This window comes from Camelus ferus, chromosome 20 (genome assembly GCF_009834535.1).
Source record: "Camelus ferus isolate YT-003-E chromosome 20, BCGSAC_Cfer_1.0, whole genome shotgun sequence".
NCBI lineage: Eukaryota > Metazoa > Chordata > Mammalia > Artiodactyla > Camelidae > Camelus > Camelus ferus.
The window spans coordinates 34,988,789-35,007,606 of NC_045715.1; the positions used below are offsets into that span (position 1 = coordinate 34,988,789).

Here is an 18,818-nt window from a genome sequence, read left to right on the forward strand (position 1 = left end):
AAAGAAATAAAATAAAGAAACCTAATTACCACCCCAAAAACACACACACACACAATTAAGTCACTTATAAATGTGTGGTCTAAAGGAACTCTTTTTAAAAAACTGAGATCACCTACTAGGAGACTGTTTTCTCAAAACATCTGCCTTATGTCCAACGCCTTTCCCAGGCTGACCCCTTACAAAGCACGGGATCTGGCCACAGGTTAATTAGGATTTCCTGAACATACATTCCTGCTCCCATGCCTTGCTCAAGTGTTCACCCATCTGGCAAGGCCCTTCCCTCACCTCCCAGGTATGTAAGCCCCTCCCGACTAACTTCAGGACCCAGGTGAAACCCAACATCCTTCATGAAGCTTTCACAACCTGGTCCACCACTCATCCATCCCCGTTTCTGAATACCAAGAGCTCTTATTTTCCGTACTATCAGTTTGCAATTATCATATTCTTTTTTTTTTTTTTTTGGTATATTTTTCCAGATACAGGTTTTATCCCCAAAAGAACCTGTTTAATGCTCTCAAGTCAGGGAATATGGAAACTTCCTTGTATTTCCAGTGCCGACCACATTAGGCTGCGGTTTGGCAGGCACACAGACTAAATGGACATGCCTGAGCATCCAGTCGAGTCCCCAGCTGGCCACATGTTCCATAATCCCACTGCTACCGCCCTTCTATTTGAAAAATGGCCAAAATAAGTTACAGACAAGCTAAAAAGACTGCATCTGAGGTGGTATATATGGACGTAACCTAAAAGAGGCCCAGTGTCAAAAGATGAGGATCAAGTCGCTTGGGGGAAAAAAATGTTCTTACTCTTTAAAATAATACAGGCCTCACTTCAGTGGATTCCACAGACAGAAGCATGGAAGTAGATTTGCCTATCTGAGAGAGGATTTAGCCAAGGGCATTTCTCCTTGCGAGGGGACAGCTGAAGAGGTGTCATTTAACAGCTCTCGGAGGCCCGTCAGTGCGGTGATTGAGGTGGACAGAAGGCATGGACATGACCAAGGCCCTTAAAAGACACAGACAGGTGGGAGAGCGTGCTGGGGGTGGGCGGAGGGCGGAGGGTACAAAAGGAGGAGGCTTGCCTTCCCAGAGCAGAGACCGGGAAGGCGGAGGCCAGGAGTGGGAGGAGAGGAGGGGGCGGCCCAGGAGCGGAGGTCTGAAGCGAGGTCACATCTGGGCAGGATCCAAGGAGAGGTAAAGCTAGAAAGGGGGACAGAACTAAAGGGATGAACCAAGGAATGGACCGGACACAGAGAGAGAGAGCAATGACCGACCATCGGGATGGGGACGCCCTTCAGCAAGAGACAAAGGCGATCTCTCTGTGTGACCACAAGGATGGCGATTAAAAGGACAGGAGTGAAAAGACAGGGAGGAAACAGGAAAAGGGAACGGGCAAGGAGGCAAAATAAGTAATTTGTGCACCAGGGCTAGCTAAAGGCTCAGAAAATCACCAGGCTGTTAGGCTGAGCAGGGAGAGGAGACAGAGCCGTACCCAAGGGTGGACCATCAGAAAGACACAGGCAGGCAATTTAAGCAGCTAGCTACTGAGGTAAAAATGAAAAAAAAGAAAAATAGAAGATGGAAAAGGTGAGAACCGGGAGAGGGAAAACCCAGAGGAGACACTGGCCCAGAAACCTTTTTAACTTTCCATAAGAATCTTCAAGGCCCCAAACTAGGCCAAGATTCTGACTGACATTTCTGAGCTCACCAGCTGCTGTTTCCTTGAGAGAATTCTGACAGGAAGGCATAGAAATGCAAGCCAACACTGCTAGCTCTGGGAAAAAAAAATCCACGCTCCAAACACCTCAATGGGGCTGAAACCCGCCAGGGAAGAATGCACACGGAGGAGGAGGGACCGGTCCTGCAACTCCTCCCCAGGTATGTACCCAGCTGCTCCCACGAGGGGCTTTCTCCTCTCATTGTCCTCTGGCCATTCCTGCCTTGCCATCTGTCTGTCTTTCTTTGTGCATGTTGGGGAAGCCCTGCGGGCAATCTGCTTCTGTCATCTGAAGCCAGCACCGCGCCTACAGGAGCAGGTGAAGCTCCACATTCAGCATCCCCAAACAGGCGGGGATGCACCGCTGGAACCCAGATCCATCAGGCAGAGTTAGGTGAGGGCAAGTGGGCGAGAGGAATCGCCCAGCCCGCATGACTGGGGTGTGGGAATGACTTGTCGGCTGGTTGTGACCAAGAACTGGATTCCTTGTGCGGGGGCTGGGAGCAAAGGCAGAGGGGCAGGAGGGTTGGTCTGGAAGACAGAGGGATGGGAAGGACATCTCAAAGCAGGTACAGATTTCATAGTCGCCTAGGGGCTGGTCCATGACCTACAGAAGGGCTCAGGTTTGGGGAGTGATGGATGAGATTTGGACCAGCACATGACCTTGAACTCGCGGCTTGCCCTGTCAGTGCCTTGAATATTTTGAATACATGTTGAAATTTTCTCCCAAGCACCTCAAAGGAATTTATTTCTAATACATCGTCTATCTCAAATACACAATCACTGAAATGGGAGTAGCTTCTTCCGATGACCCCACAGACGTCCCCACTAGGACAATGTGAAGTGTCACATCTTTTTAAAAAACTAAGAAACTAAGTCCCTGAGCAATGTATTTCTTTGGAAAACTAGGACAAGAACCAGATTCTCTAATGTGTTCCCAGGATCTTAAGCAACTCTTAATTCTCACTCAATTTAATAGGTATATTTTTTAAAAAAAAAAAAAAGTAGTAAGAGATTTTGGAGTTACAAAGCTTTATCACAATCCTGTATTATTGTTATATTGTATTTTCATTATGATCCCTCTGCAAACATGATAGGAAGGTGAGTGAGTCAGTGGACCCGCTGCTGAGCTCTCTTGTCAAGAAAAACGTTTACCTCATCCCATGCCCGTTTGTCACCAAACCCCATTTAAGCTTTACTGGTAAGAGTCAGGAGCCAAAGGGATGCTTCCCTAGCTGTGTGCAACCCCTCACGCTGAAAACTCTTACTAACTTTTAGTAACTTCACGGACAGGGCTCCCCGCTTTGGAGAGTTGTCTGTCTGTCTGTCCTCACCCTTACTGATAAAAGCTCCTATCACCACAACCTTGAACAGGGCTCACAGCTTCCTGGCTTCTGTGTGGCTTTCCTTCTTTCTCGCCACCTCATTTTTAGGAATTTTAGGGCTTTCACATCCTGAGCGGATGTAAGGGCCGATTCCTCACCCTTGAATTGTTCAGCATCAGAAACCTTGAACTAGAGCAGTGGTTCTCACAGTGTGGTTCCCAGACCAGCGACATCAGAATCACCTGGGAGCCTGTTAGAAACGCCAAGTCTTGGATCCCACCCCAGACCTACTGAATCAGACACTCTGGGGGTGGGTCCGGCACTCTGGGTTTGAGCCAGCCTTCCAGGTGACTCTGAGACACCAAATTAAGAAGGTTCGGATTATTTTTAAATGCTGTTTCCTGTAACACACAGAGCTCAGATCTCCTTACAGCTGTGACTCTGGTCACCAGCAGGGCCATCGCTTCTAAAAGAGACCCTTCCACAAACAGCCACTTCTCAGTTAGCGCCTTACGTCCCTCATCTGCAAAATGGGGAATATTTAGTAGAAGTGACTTATTATGGTGCTGAGAACAGCTCCTGCATGCAGTAAGTCAAAAACGGCGCAGTCAGGTCCCAGCCCTCTTTGAAAGGAAACGTGTGCGTTACAGGTACACAAGGAGTCCAACAGCAAGTTAAGATGTGAGGTGTGCCTAAGGACAGGTACAAACAATAGGAACAAAGGAGGAAGAGGGGCAGTTGGGAGAAAACTTTGTGGGGAAAATGTCTTTTGAACTGAGCCTTAAAGAGAGAAATTTTAACTAGTGAAGATGGGCAAAGGGAAAAGAACATTCGAAGCAGAAGCTGAGAACAGGGAACATGGAAAAGAGACGATATCACTGGTCAGGCGTGGACAACAGTGCCTTCTCTCCTTTCTGTTACTAATACGTGAACTGCTCACGTTGTGGAAAGGGGTCGCCCATTTCTGGTCTAATCATTTGTCATCACGTTTGCAGAAATTCTTCCTTTAATCCAAATTAAATCATTTTCCTCGGCCTGCTGTAAAGTGAGTTCTTTCCAGTATTAATGATTTCATCATTTTAGCATCCACGTCTCTCTGTCTTGTTTATTATTAGGTCAGTGTTTTTCAAAGCCCTCTGCCCACCAGCAACAGAATAAATTGGGACTGGTTGCAAAAACAAATGCAGATTCCTGAACCCTGGCCCACATGGCTTCTTTCAGCATCTTTGAGAGTACGTCAGAAGAATCTGCATTTTAACAAGCTCTTAAGTGATTTTAACATTCACTCAAGTTTGAAAACAACTCTCCTAGATCTGTTCTTTCCCAAATTTGCTGAGCATAGAAATCACCTAGGAGTGCTCGTTAAAAATGTGGCTACCCGGTCGTTCCCGTGCAGGTTCTGATTCTGTGGCTCTGAGGTGGACTACAGGGAACAGAAGCTTTAACAAGAGCCTCGGTGGCACTAGGATCAGGCGAGGTTGGGAACCACGGCGTATTAGAATGAATGTGCACTTTGGGTTAGAGAGGTACTTCCAGTCCTAGGGCAGCCATTTATCAGCTGTGTGATCTGGGCAAGTTTCTTAACCACTCTGTGCCTCCAAATTATCTAACCTGCTGGAAGCATAAATAAGTAAATGGCTTAGTATAATGTTGGCTCCCTCTCGTCCCCTTGCCCCATCCTCCCCCAAAGTCCCGGCTCAGCTCTCCAGCTCTGATGAGAAGCAGAGCAAGGACAACAGTGATGGTAAAATGCCACCCAAACTCACCTCTTCCGAGAGAGGTGGCAAGGTGCCCGCAGGGAGACAGGGTGGGCTTTGGGAGCTGGCCTTGCTCTTGGCTGCCTCTGGGAAGTTGAAATGGGACTGATGCCCATGATTGAATCAACACTCAGAACTGACCGGTCCTCTAAAAATAGCAAGACGTCTGGCGGAGCCTTAGGAAAAATAAGGTTCTATCCCAACATAGAACCCAGGCTTGCCTTAAAAGGAGGGGCCGCTGCTTTATTGCCTGCCTCCTCAGCCAGGTGATGGTAAGCCCCAGATAATCTGGCTTGTGCCTCAGTGAGCTCCAGAACAGCTTCTGTTTCATGGACAGCCACCAAGAACACCAGCAGCCACTGACGCCAGCACAGAAGGTCACAAGTGCTCAGCGTCCAGAAGGATGCGTCTGTGCGCACCGCTCCTCCTGCAGACACTAGAAGGGCCCGAATCCCCAGGAAAGCGTGCAATTTTGATTGCTTTTTAAGAAACTATTATCGGCCCTGACCAGGGGGCAGAGAAGGGATAGGGAGGGCTAACAAGCCTATATTTGAAATTCAGAGGGTGAGATACAGGCGGTTTTCCCACAGAGTCCTGCCTTCCTTTCCTCATCCAGCAAAGGGCCGATTGACTAAGGCCAGCTCTGTCATCAGAGGGCAAGGCCTTGTGGTCAATAAGGGGACAGTCAGAGCATCTTATCAAATATATTTTTTCATAAAGGTCCTGAAAATGAGACTGGACCCCTGGGTATTCAGAACCTCTAAGGATTCTCGTCAGAAAATGATACTGATGAATCTCTTCCCTTTTAACAAATCTTTTTCAAACATATGAAAATATTAAAAATTGTTATTTTTTTTTTTAAAGAGGGAACAAAAATTGTGAAAGAAATAGTTTTGATGGGGGGAAGGGTATAGTTCAAGTGGTAGAGCACATGCTTAGCAGGATGAGGTCCTGGGTTCAATCCCTAGTACCTCCTCTAAAAGTAAATAAACCTAATTATCTATCCTCCCCACCAAAAAAAAAAAAAATTAAGTATTTATTAATACAATAATAAATAAATAAAATCTTTTTTAAAAAGAAATAGTTTTGGTCATAGTTAAGTTTTCCTAAGTATCTTAGAACCACTCCTTGCATGACTGTTATGTGAATGAAGCTTTTTAACGTGGGTCAAATATAAGGACCTCCATGCAGTGGGTAGTTTCAGTTGCCTATTAATATTAATTAATATTAAGTATATATTAAATAAGAGTAGCAAGAGCATTAGAGACCATTTACTAGACTTCTAATACTATATTCATGGCACTTTACATAAATCTATCTCATTGAAGCCCCCCGTTGAATTATAGTGAAGTATTATTATAGTTACTTTACAGATGAGGAAACTGAGACTCAGAGAGGCTAAGTAACTTGCTCAGGATCACAGAGCCAGAACGCACAGATGCCCAAGCCATGCTCTTCCTCCCTATAACCCTCTGCCACCAATCATCTTCAAGATTATATTGCCTATAATTCAGACTTCTCCCTAGCTTAACCCATCCTTGATTCTTCCCAAACCCAAGAGCCTTTCTGAGGACCGTTAATGGGAAATCACCATCCTCCCTTCTCTGTAAGGTCATGTCTGAGTCACTGATGTTCAAATACTGCCCTGCTTGGTGAAAGAAATAGGAAAGAACTATAATTGTGGTTGATGCTGTTGATGCTATCTTGACTGTTACTTAAGTTCTAAATACTTTTAAATGGAACTTACTTCTCAAGAACAAGGGAAAGGTAAGGGCTTTTGGTCCACTGTTCTGACTACTGGGCAGAAGACGGGGAAAATAAATCTTGTTTTCAATAACATGTTGAGTGACATTTTATATGGCCATCAGCCTGTTCTTCTAAGAAACTCAAGACCCTCACATGTGTTCTCTCATTAATCTTCAACCCTCCCTGTGGTGGGCAGATGGGGTTACACAACCACTGCAGGAATGAGGGAGAGGGAGGTGGTGATGTCACCAACACCACAGAGCACACCAGTGGCCAGGTAACACACCATCCCTCCCATTCTCCATACTAACACTACCAGCCAAAGTTAGAAGATTGGGCAGATAAGAAAATAAATAAATAATCGGGGGGGGGGGGACCTACACCCAGCTGCTATACCAATGTCCTCTGCCCTATGCAAAACTCAGAGAAACATGTCTTTATATTCTCCATCCTAGACTATTTTCCTCCTATTTACACTTGTTCTGAAACCTTTTGATTTTTGTGGTGGTTGTTTGTTTCGTTTTGCTTTTCCAACCTACCCTTCACTTCATTTCCTTATCTGTCCTATGAATTTCTTTCCTGGCATCTTAGATGATGTGCGAAAGTAGGATGAGACTCAAAAGCGATCCAGTAATTGATTATTTAAGTACATTGTTGTTTTTTTTCCTGAATATTTTGAAGTGAACTTTTACATAATCTTTTGACCATATAAGTTGGGCTTGACAAAAAGACCAAATAATTTACATCCAAATGCCAGCTTATGACTGGCAGGTTTCTTAAAAATTGGTTCTTTCTAGTTCTCGGGACCAAAAAACTCGGTCTCTCTTGTCTATGAAACCCTCACTCCTGAAACGCACATGCCACGCTCTTAGAGATCTTGATCTGCAGAATTGAGCAGTTAAAATGAACCTTTACTCAGCTCTCTGTGCCCTGGTTCACCAGAAGAGATGAGACATTTTAATCTTCTCAAAGGTACAGCTACATCTATCTTCTCCTTGCCCCCCTGACTCCCCTCCCCATGAGCCCCAGTTCTTGGGGGAGGAAGAGCAACCCCACACTCTCCCTCGTGTGAAGCTTGCACTTGACTCTGGGGGAGAACTGTTTTCACAGCAGAAGCTTATCCACTGCCACTGGATTAAATTCAATGAGCTATTGGATGATTCCTGAGATCAGCCAGAAAGACTTTGACTGGGGGGCCTAGGACACCTAGGACATTTTCCTATTTTCCTGAGAAAAGGTATGGTTTCCAAGCTACCACCATCAGCAGCACCCCAAGTGCACAGCTGCAGAGGAATAAATGTTCACAGAGTGTAAAACCCATGGACATTTTCCTCCCTTGCTTCCCTCTGACCTCCTACCTTCCAATCCTCTCTCTATGGATTGATGCAAGTCTGCCCCTCCAGCCTGATACGTTTTTTAAAGGATTACTATTTACATATATGTACACCAATTCGTTTCTACCACCCACCTCTGTAAAACCAGAGAAAAATCACGGCTACGGCTAGAGTAGTGAGGATTCAAGGAGTTTGTCAAAGAACCGAAAATCATCCGTCACAGAGAACACATTTGAGAAAAAAAAATATCTGTTCTTATTTTTATTACTTTTATGATTAGAGAAAAAAATCTGTTCTTATTCTTATTACTTTTATGATTAGATTTCATTAACTGCCCTGGTCAGTGCTGTGAGTCTCAGACCTTCCTTGGGGGTGCAGTTCCTCCAGTAGCATCCTCCCCGTTTCCTGGCAGAGTTATCAGGTCCTCCGAAGCTGAGAACCCCATTTCCCTCCAACCCGGGTGGCCCGTCCGGACCCCGGGTGGCTCCGCAGCTGCCAGCGTCCCTCACTCTTCCGCGGCTCGGGCCTCACAGATCGCAGGGCAGGTGATGGGCCACGGGGAGCAGAGACGAACAAAAAGATCCTTCCCACAATGAACAATGGCGCTTGGAAGGCTGCGCCCGCAGCTGCCACCCGGCAACGTGCGCCTGAGGGCGTGTTTCTAAACCAGGTCATTCTCTGCGCACGTGCGCGATATTTCTTAGTAGGATTCTCTCTCTGTTTTGCTTTGTTTTTTAATTTTTAAATATCCTTCATGGGATTCCAAACACTAAAAAAGAATCTTATGGTACACCAAAGCCAAGGCAGAGTAATTAATAGTAATAATAAAAGGTCCAATCGATTATTAACGGCACCAAAATAAGCCAGGGGAGCTTGCATGCCGTTTATTTCTGAACAGTAGAAGGATTGGGGTCCCCCAAAGTACCGCCATGCCTCACAACAGGTGTGTTCCGAGATAGTTTGGGGGGAATGATGGGACGGATGTAAGGGGGTACTGGGGACCGCGCTCTCCAGGCTTTCCCACCTGGAGGAGGAGGAGAGAGGGAGGGGCCCACAGCTGAGAGGCAGGGCTGCATCTGGACGATGAAAGAAACCAGGCTGGGGCCAAGACTGCTTCCCGAGGCCACATACTTCTTTATATCCCCATACGGATTACTTTGCTATGGAATGTAAGGAAGTGTGTGGTTTCGGCGAGCGCCTCTCCGCCGCCCCAGGTCCCACCCAGAGTACCTGTCCCTTCTGCCTCACCCCGGCCTTGTGCCAGCAGGCATCCCTCACAGAGGAAGGGAGGGCCTCCGAATCCCGTCCAGGGCCCCCCACACGCCCAGGTTTCCCTCGATGTTTCATCCTCATCCCGAGTCAGGCACACTGATCATCATCCTGGAGTCCTCCCGGTGGCCAGCCTCCCAGACCTCCCTCCTCAGGTCCAGAGAGGCCATGTCACCCAAAGGTTTGTCACAGGGTCAGCCTTCGCCCTCCAAGCTCCTCCCTCCATTCATATTGCTCCTGAAATGAGATGTTTCTACCAAACAAACTGAACTGCAATGCCTTCCTATCCGCCTGCATCACTTTCTTTCATAATTATCCATGCCTAGGGCAGGTCATGCATCTAAAAGTGCTTTTGCTGCAGATGGGAAGGTGCTGTGAGGCTCAGGGGACTCCAGCCTCGGGTCACACAGCCAGTCCTCTGACCCTACTCTGCTGTCTTTTTCTCTTCACATCACAACCCTGTGGCAAAGCATCACGGGATGAGGCTGTTTGCAGAAAAGGCTTGAGGCGCTGAAATAGTTATTCATTCATCCAGTGGGTTAAGTTCCCTTCTACCCTCTTCCTTTAACCCCTGGTTCCCAGCCTTGACTCTAAAGGGCCTGAACCCACACCAGGAAGGAAATGGACAAATGGGGGGAAGCCCAGAGCATGAGGGGAGACTGTGGTCCCCCAAGGCTCTGGCCATCAGCTCCCCCGGCTCTGAGAAGGGTCTCCATCTCTCACTGAAGCCCAGCCCCAGGAGGTCTTGGTGCATCCACAGCTCCAGTTCCTTCTTGTGAAGGGAGTGCATGTGCCATGAGAGCTGGGGCTGCATTACGTTTATACTACGAGTTCTCAAGCAGAACCACAGACACAGGCGGGATTTGATGGATGTGTGTTGAGATGCACAGGAGGGAGCTGTAAAATGGAACCGAGAAGCAGCAAAGCCAGGACGAGGCATGAGGAGGAAGGGGAAGGATGAAGGGAGGGTCGGCCACGTTTGCACAGCAGGCGGCAGATGCAGGCCGACTGGCCAGAGGTGAAGGCTCAACAGCACCCACAGCATCACGAGCCAAACCCTTCCCCGGGCTGCAGCAACACAACGACCCCCCCCCACCTGCCTCTTTCAGACCTCAGACTGGTGCCTAACGGCCTTCAGGGGAAGCCAAACTGAATTCCTTGAGAGTTAGGGGAGTCTAGAAGAACATGGGGGAATGACTAAAGATGGGGCAGCTACAGGTTGGAATACAGAAACAGCTTTAGATCAGCAAGTCTCGACTGGAGGTGATTTTGCCCCTCGGGGCACATTTGGCAATGTCTGGGGACATCCCTGGTTGTCACATCCGGGGGGTCTGACTGGTATCTAGTGGGCACAGACCAGAGATGCTGCCAAACACCCTGCAATGCACAGGACAGCCCCCACCACAGAGACCCACTGGAATGTCAATAAACCGAGGCTGAGAATCCCTTGCTTTAGATCGAGGTGCCTTGAATGAATAAGGTCTCCCATGTGGGCATTATTATGGTAAACTGTCTTCCAAAGAAAGTTCCTGCCCTTCTTTTACAAACGTTGGTTAGTCTTCAAGTCTGTAAAATGGGCAGAAACCCTTCCCTTTTCTAAATTACGTCTGCTCCAAAGACAGTTTTCCTTTTCCTTCCCTGATACTGATTTCATGTCATCTGCCCAGAAATCGAGGGTCTGTTGTGTGGGTGGGCAGGATGTGAGTAAAGAAGAGGAGAGAGATGATGAGGTCCGGAGTCCTGAGTTGAAGAAATTGCACTGCCAGAGGCTTGACTGATGAGCTGGACACACACGTGATTTTTCCACCCTGATGTCAGGCCACCTGGCTGACCTCCCCTGCCCCCCACCACTGCCTGCTCCCTTGCTCCCCAGGAGGAGCAGGAGGATGGTCGGGCTAGGACAAGGGTAGCTGGAGGAAGAGCTGGTGAGTCATGAGCCGCAGCCGCAAGACACCTGTGTCACAGTGAGGAGGCAGAGAGTGAAGGTGAGATACTTAGGGCAGAGCCCTGGGATGCTGGCAAGGAGGAGGGGACCTTGAGCAAGAAAGATGTTTCAAGATCGCTCTGCAAAAACTGTTCTAGAACCCAGCCACAGCACCTCGCTGCCGCTTCTTGGTGTCTTGTTCGGCACTTTGCTTTCTGGGGTGTCTAATTTTTCCAGGCAGTGCTCCCAAGCTGCGGTCTACCTGACAGAGGTCCACTTGGCTGGGGAAACCACTTTTCCCGATCAGTGCTTTCAACAAACTTCAGAGACGAAATGAAAAGACTCACAGCTGAGGGAAGGGAGACGTGGAGGACAGGCTGGAGTAGCGAGTGAAACTTTTGGCCTCAGAAGCAATGGGAATTGTCCGTAGGACTTTCCCACGGCCCCTGAAAGTGTCCCTCGTGCCCACCAGGGACTTAGTGCTGGGTGCCTTTCCCTTGTTTTCCTGACCCTTACAACAGGTAAGCGAGGCAGGTGTGCTCCACTATAGTACAGATGCAGAAACTGAGGTTTAACCTCCTAAAAGCAAGAGAGCCAGGAAGCATCAGTGGGGTCTGAACCCAGGTAAGTGTGACTCCAAGGCCACAGGCTTCCCGCCCCGTTGCACTTCTCTTCATCAGGGAGAGGAAATAAAAGGGCAGGCAAAGCCCAACCCAAGGACCATTTCCTGGCATCATCCAAAATGTCCTTTGCAGGGCAGAGGGAGGTATAGCTCAGTGGTAGAGTGCGTGCTTAGCATACACGAGGTCCTGGGCTCGATCCCCAGTACCTCCATTAAAAAACAACAAAATGAAGTAAGTTTTATGAAATAAGTAAAAATTTGAAAAAAAAACAGAATATCCTTTCTTCCTACGTCTTCCCCCACCCGCTCAAACACATGATGAACATAGCGAGTCCACCTTCCTGGGGAGTGTCTCCTTAATCAGCTCCTCACTTTCCCAGAAATGCAGAGGAACCAGTGGGTACCTCTGCTCATCCACTGGTTCTCAAACTTTAGCTGCATCAGAAGCCCCCGAAGGGCAAGTTTTAACACAGATCTCTGGGCCCAACCGCAGATGTTTGGGACTGGTAAACGTTGCTTTTCCTTTGAAAGGTCAACCTACAAGTCCTTACCCACTGGAATCCAGACTCCTCCTTTCAAATCTACAAGATTCAAAGATTTCCCCTCCTCCCTTGAGCAACCATCCAGTCAAGTCTGGCCATCTGTCAAAACCAAACAACCTCAATGCCTATCAACTCAAGAATGACCAAATAAACTGTACATAAACTCACATAGTAAAAAGCTATAAAATAGTGAGAATTAATAAACTACAGCTGCCATCAGATGTGGATAAACCTTACAACTATCATTTTCAGTGAAAATACCAAGTTACAGAAGACCACCTATGGCATGATACCATTTATACTGAAAAAGAAGCAATAAATTACCTAGGAATATATGCATAAATGGTAAAAACTATAAAGAAGAACATTTAAATTATAAGAAAAAAGAAGAGTTCAGAGTAATAGTTACCTCTGAGGAGAAACCAAAGAGCTACTTTGGGGAAAGCATTCAGGAAGCTTCGACAGTACTGGTTTAACCAACTCTTATTCTAAGGTAGATGGCTGGTTGTGCATATCGGTTTCATCATTATGGGTCATAACTTACAGATGTGTTACATTTATTCTTTCATAAATATTCCATGTTTGGATAAGAAATTGCAAAATTGAATTTTTTTGAAAAATCAAGATGTAAGGTATTCCAAAAACATACACCAAAATGTTACATTTATTTTGGAAGATGGGAGGCGGGAGAATCGTGGGATACTTTCATTTCCCATATTCTATAATTCTATCTCATGTTAGTTTTCCACAATGTTCATGTTAGAAAAAAAGAATAAGGATCTAAGAAAGAAAATAAAGTCACACACGCAAGATACAAATTACGTGTGGTTCTTAGATAACCTGTGACCGGACGCTCTGGGCTAGGCAAGCTCCCGGGATCTGATTCAACCGACTCTCTCATGCCAACTCTCTCTGTGTCACAGGCTTGGACCAGCGATGCTCGGGAGGTACCAAGGAGTCCTCACCCTGGAGGCCGCAGTCACCTCCCGCGGGAGCTGCCCCCTGCTCTGGCTGGTCAAACGGAACCAAGTCCGTCTTCCTGAGAGGTTTGGTCCCCTTCAACCAGCTCCAGCAGGGCTGGCAAAGCCCAGTTTTTGGAGAAACAGAAGAGATTCACCTGTGGCTGAAATTACCTACTAATCTTTCTCTTAAGAAGATGACTCTGATTTTGTTATCACACCCTCATGCTCGCAGGAAGTGAGAAAAAGGAGCCTTGGGTTCAAACGGGAGCCAGATTTCCACACCCAACACCCAGAGCTCTGTGTCTGCAAACCCACGACTAGACCCAAGCACGTGCTCTTGATACAGAGTAAAGATTTTAGGATGGAAAGGGTTTCAGCCCAGAGCCCCCCAGAAGAAAAGCATGAGCCCCAGAAGACAGGGCTCCTGCTCACAAGGGGCTACCAGTCTAAGAAAATTAGATGTGTGACTATGGCAGAGTTCAATGGAATTGCAAATCAGAGCATGGTTAGTTCAAGACGTAATTCCTTTACCCAGCCCGCTGGGTACCAATAAGGCTCTGCTGACCCAGTCAGCCCAAAGATAGCTATCTGCTAAGAAATACACATGTGACTCAGTTTCCCATCTGCAGAATGGGGCTAAAAATAATCCTGGGCCCTGCCACATATGGTTTTCTGTGGAATGGAACGAGAACACATGTAAAGGAGTCAGAAAGTTCTCAATGATTTATTATTTACCTGTTATTAAGGGGAGAACATCCTCACCTGCCTTCCAATTTCTCTTTCAAAATTTGTGTCTTTCACAGTGTACCTAGGAGTGAGCCCAGGACTTAGCTAGTGCTCACTTACGTTTGTTGTCTGAACTCCGGAAGCCTGTGTGTGTATGCTGTGTTCTGACACAGATGTGGTCCGGTGACGTCGAGACCACCAAGTTTCCACACGGGGAGGCGCAGGGCTTATCTGCATGTGCCTCGGGGTCAGGGAGACCCAGGCTTGAATCCCACCTCTCTCATTTATTAGCTCTGATATATCCTTCCTGAGCCTCAGTTAACACTGTATAAACCTTAGTTTCCTCATCTGTAAAATGGGGACAAGAATACTGAAAGTTGATTTAAGGACTTAAAGAGATCGTGTTTCTAAAGAGCTATGTAGAAGCCCTCAAGAGATGGTGGTGTTGGTTTGCTGTTGGACACACAACAACTTAAAGACAATGTTGTGTCCACAGGCACTCGTGTGGAAGAGAAAGACCAAAAAAATGTTTTTAAATAGAAAAACTCAAAAAATAAATAAAACCTCATTACAGGGTAATTTTATATTCCAACTATTAATTCTACTCTCATGTAGCACACCTTCATCCTTGTATGTGTTACCAGTGTATAGTAAGTTTCACTAAAAAATGAATACTTCATACATGAGACTGATCTTATCACTTTTAAGAAACATATTGCCTGCAAAGGCATTTATGAACACTGTCAAGAGGCCACTCCATAACCACATGTCCTCCTAGGTACATGAAGGCCATAGTGTGTGTGTTCCAAAGGTGTGGAGTGTAGACATAGGCGCTGCAGTCAGACCACCTGGGCTCAAATCCCAGAACCCTCACCCCTCAGTAGCTCTGCCCCTCTGGGCAAATTGCTTGACCTCTCTGGGCCTGGGTTTCCTCATCTATAGGATGGGGATATTAATAATAGTACCCACCTCATAGGGTTTTCATGAGAATGAAATGAAAACACATGTAAAGGTATAAAACTAGTGCTGGGTGCATCATCAACTTTTAAGAGTTTTTATTTTTGACAGTGTGCCTGAAATGTTCCTAAAACTAAGCTGGTGTTCAATAAAAAATATATTTAATAAATGATCACTTCTTTGTCTTATATTCTAAACATGAAGTATGAGGTCATGTGAACTCTGGTTAGATTATTTCTGCGTACCTCCTTAAATACAGCACACTGGTGCAAACCAGGAGTAGCGGGTGGGATGTTGGCCAGCTCGCTCTGCCTCCCCAGGTCTGCAGTGTGATGGGGCTTCCCCAAGAGTTAGATGTGTGCCTGGTGTTGGGGGTTGGGGGAGGGGAGAGACAGTAGGGCTCCTGAAGCCCAGTGAAGAGCTCCTGGGAGACCAGAGGGTTAAATGGCACGAGAGCAAATATGGCACGGCTGAAGACTGGGTATACCGAACAAGGAGGGACCTTTTCCTTCAGGGAGAGCAGAGGTCACATAGGTAAAGGTCAGATGGACCACGGCAGGTGCAGACAATAGGAGACTAAAGAAAGGGCCCCTTTCAAATTTGGGACTTTATGGCTCAAGTACCTGATGAAACTGGACAGGATGTCTGTCTAAGACCAAATAATGTCTTCCTCTATGCTAGGAAGAAGGCAGCCCACATACAGCTTGACTTGACTTGAAGGATACCTAGCCACTCCCACCTCCTGGGTGGTTTTGGAAGCCACTCTGTGCCCTCAGCGGGTCCTAGGTCTTTCGACAAGAGTCAGAGAACATGGGGTAAACATTACCAGCTAAATTTCCCACCTTGCCTTTGACCACCCCATCTTTGAAGGCCATGGGTTGCATCCAAACTCAGGGTACCATCCTGGCCCCTGGTACCCAGCCTTTGAGAATACAACTGCGATTCAAGTTTCCATCTGATTTTCATAAAACCAGAAGAGAAGCAAAAGTACCCCTGCTCCCATCAGACACTCAAAAGAAAGGCAGAAGCCTTACGAAGACATATGTTTTCTGGTAAGTTCGAAGGGTCTTGCTTTCTTTATGCAAAAGTCCGACAAGATCAAACGTGTGTTAGTCAGGAATTGAGCTCAGTCAAAGAGCCAGGCGTGGTGCCCAAGCACTGCCTTCGCTCATCCTGCCACAGCCCCCTTTCAGGGCAAAATCTAGGTTAAGCCGCCCAGTGGGGCATGTGGTTTTGCTCTTGCTGCCGTGTCCCTCTGTATGTGTTTCTGTACAATCATCAATCCTGTGCCAGGAAGAGGCAGTCCATGACCACGTCACCGTGGTCAAAACTGAACCTCTGGGTCACCTTCAACACAGATCCCATCCCCCCCCCAGCAAGCTCCTCCCCAGGAGGAGTTGATGGTAAAGAGTGCTGGGGCCACCTGTCGCGCAGGAGTTCAGAACAAAGAGGAAAATCCCCTTAGACAGAGCTCATCAAAGATTTTCTTCTTGATAATTTCCATTGCTTGCAAGACCTTGGCCAACAGGCAGCTCATACACTGCCACGTGGAGCAGATCGTGGTGTCCCTTCGCTAGAGCAGAGTTTATCCACGCATATCCATAGAGGACGCAGTCATTCACTCCACTGAGAGTCCTCCCTCCCTGCTAACAGCTCAGCCCCTCTTCCTTGGCCATTCTCTTTACAACCCCTCCTCCACTCTCCTCACCAGGCTTCTATGAGAACCTTTCCTGACCACATACTGCTATCGGATCTAAGCAACCCAAGCATGCCCTTTTGTGGGAATTCGGACATGAGGTCTATAAAAACCAGGGATACACGTCCTTAGAGCGCTAAAATAGAAAGATGTGAAGCCCTACAGCCAGCCCCAGTATGTCCAGCCAGTGTTCAGTAAGAGAGAAGAATGAACCAATTACATAAAAAGATATCAAAGATAGAAGAGATACAGAGTCCGGAGGCATCTAAGTCCCAGACCTACTTATTTCCAAGGCCCAGTTCCTATATCCTGTATCCCTTTTTACCAGAGACACTCAACACTGAAATAATGTCACTTGGAAAGAAAAGGATCCTAATTCACATAGTATCGAATGCACACTCTTTGACCCCTTTGATGTAGGAGTTTATTCTAAAGCTGTATTTCTAAGTGGCAAAAGCAAAATAAACATGATCCATTTTCATTTAAAAAATACATCTATGTGTATGTCAAGAAAAAGTATGGAAGAATCTGGAACAAAGATCAATAGTAAATATTTCTAGATGGTGGATTTTGGGAGCGGATCTCTGAATTTTCTTTCTCTTTTCTTTTTTTTTTTTAGTGGAGGTACTGGGACTTGAACCCAGGACCTTGTGCATACTAAGCATACACTCTACCACTAAACTATACCCACCCTGAATTTTCTAAATTTTGCCCAATGGATATGTATTACTCATACAACAAAAAGTAAGCAGCAAAGGTTTTTTAAATTGTTATATATATTTTAGTTTTTCTCAAAGTTACACATGGGCAAAGTTCACATTTTTAAAGCTTTTAATGAAACAGAGTAGTCCTCTGCCCCACCCTCCCCAATTTTTACTCCCCAGTTGTATCCACATTCAAAACAATAGAAATATTAAGGAGAGAACATAGGTCATGAAAATGCATGGGGATCCACTGTGTGCTAGTTCATCTAAATATGACCATTACTGCGAGGAAAAAGCCTGATGGCTCTTTGAAAAGCAAATTCGAATTCTGACACTGACTCCAGCCTGTGGAGTGACCGCCCGAGTCCTTGTAGGCAGAGGAAGTTGGGGTGGGAAGGGTCACTGCAGAAGCCACTCTTTCCAAGACCCACTGTGGACCTGCTCAGACCATCCTCCAACCCTAGGAAAGAAGTTTCACGTGCATCCTCAACAGAATCTTGCTGCTGAAAACGCTCTTTGATCAGCCCCACATAAATCCCCCTGCTGCTCTGAAAACCCATTTCCTCTTGAGATTTTCTCTGGGAAAACCAACAGGAACTGCATTTTCATCGACACCACCCCCTAAATTTTTTCAATTCTTTCTTCGGAAGATTAATAAATGGGTCTCGTCTACTTAACAAAATGTTCAACTCAAACATCAGTAATTCTTGCTCTCTTGACAGAAACGAGTAGTGTTATAAATGAAAAATGCACTTAATGGAAGCAGACATACAAATACAGAAGCATGTGTAACTTCCTGAGGGGCCAGAGCCTGACTCAGGGGCCCCGTTTAAACTCCTCCATGTGCTTTTCTTTCAGTTAGCAAAGACACAAAGTAATCCCTTTTTTCTCACAATTCCAGGAAAAAAAAAATGATCGCAGTGAGAGCAATAACTTTGTGTATCTCAAACATTGCTGTTTAAAACGTCCTTCCTTCTTCCCTTTCCCTCTGCTGGCCTGAGAACCTAACATTTTACTGTGGCCATCTGGGCGCAGCTGTTTTGACCCTTGTGATGGACCTTTACATCCACTTCATGGCTCATTAAAATGAACCATTAAATGTTCATTTTCCTTAATACCAAATGACATGTATAACCACACCCTGAGCCTTATCGCCCATCTTCCTCCAGTCCTAGACTTCTCTCCACCCCATGGGGTCACCTGGAGAAGAGGGACGAAGTGAAGGTGATGTAGGCAGGTTACCTGGTAACTTGTGTTTTACAAAAGAGCTGGTGGCTCACAGTTCCTTTTCCAGTTGTCATGGAAATATACAAGGAGCCACATCACAATCGCTTTTTAAACTACTCCTTCAGTCAACACACCCAAAAGCTTGGGTTGGGGTCCACAGCCCCCTGAAGCAGGACATCCCCACAGTGACTGGGAACCCTTGGAGAGCAGTTGCAGTCTGACTCATCATAGCCTCTAAGGAATTTGCACACTTTTCCTTTCTTCTTCAGTTTTTTTCAGAGAAGAACTACTGGTCTGAGAAACTGTACCCA

At 46.5% G+C, this 18,818-nt stretch overlaps 1 long non-coding RNA gene across 1 annotated transcript; it reads left to right on the plus strand.

Annotated features, from left to right (window-relative positions):
- Positions 1 to 1,082: 1,082 nt before the first annotated feature.
- Positions 1,083 to 15,052, plus strand: LOC116658315. The gene is made up of 2 exons (XR_004313653.1): positions 1,083 to 1,877; positions 13,159 to 15,052. It is a non-coding gene; the product is annotated as an uncharacterized LOC116658315 (long non-coding RNA).
- The last annotated feature ends 3,766 nt before the right edge of the window (positions 15,053 to 18,818 follow it).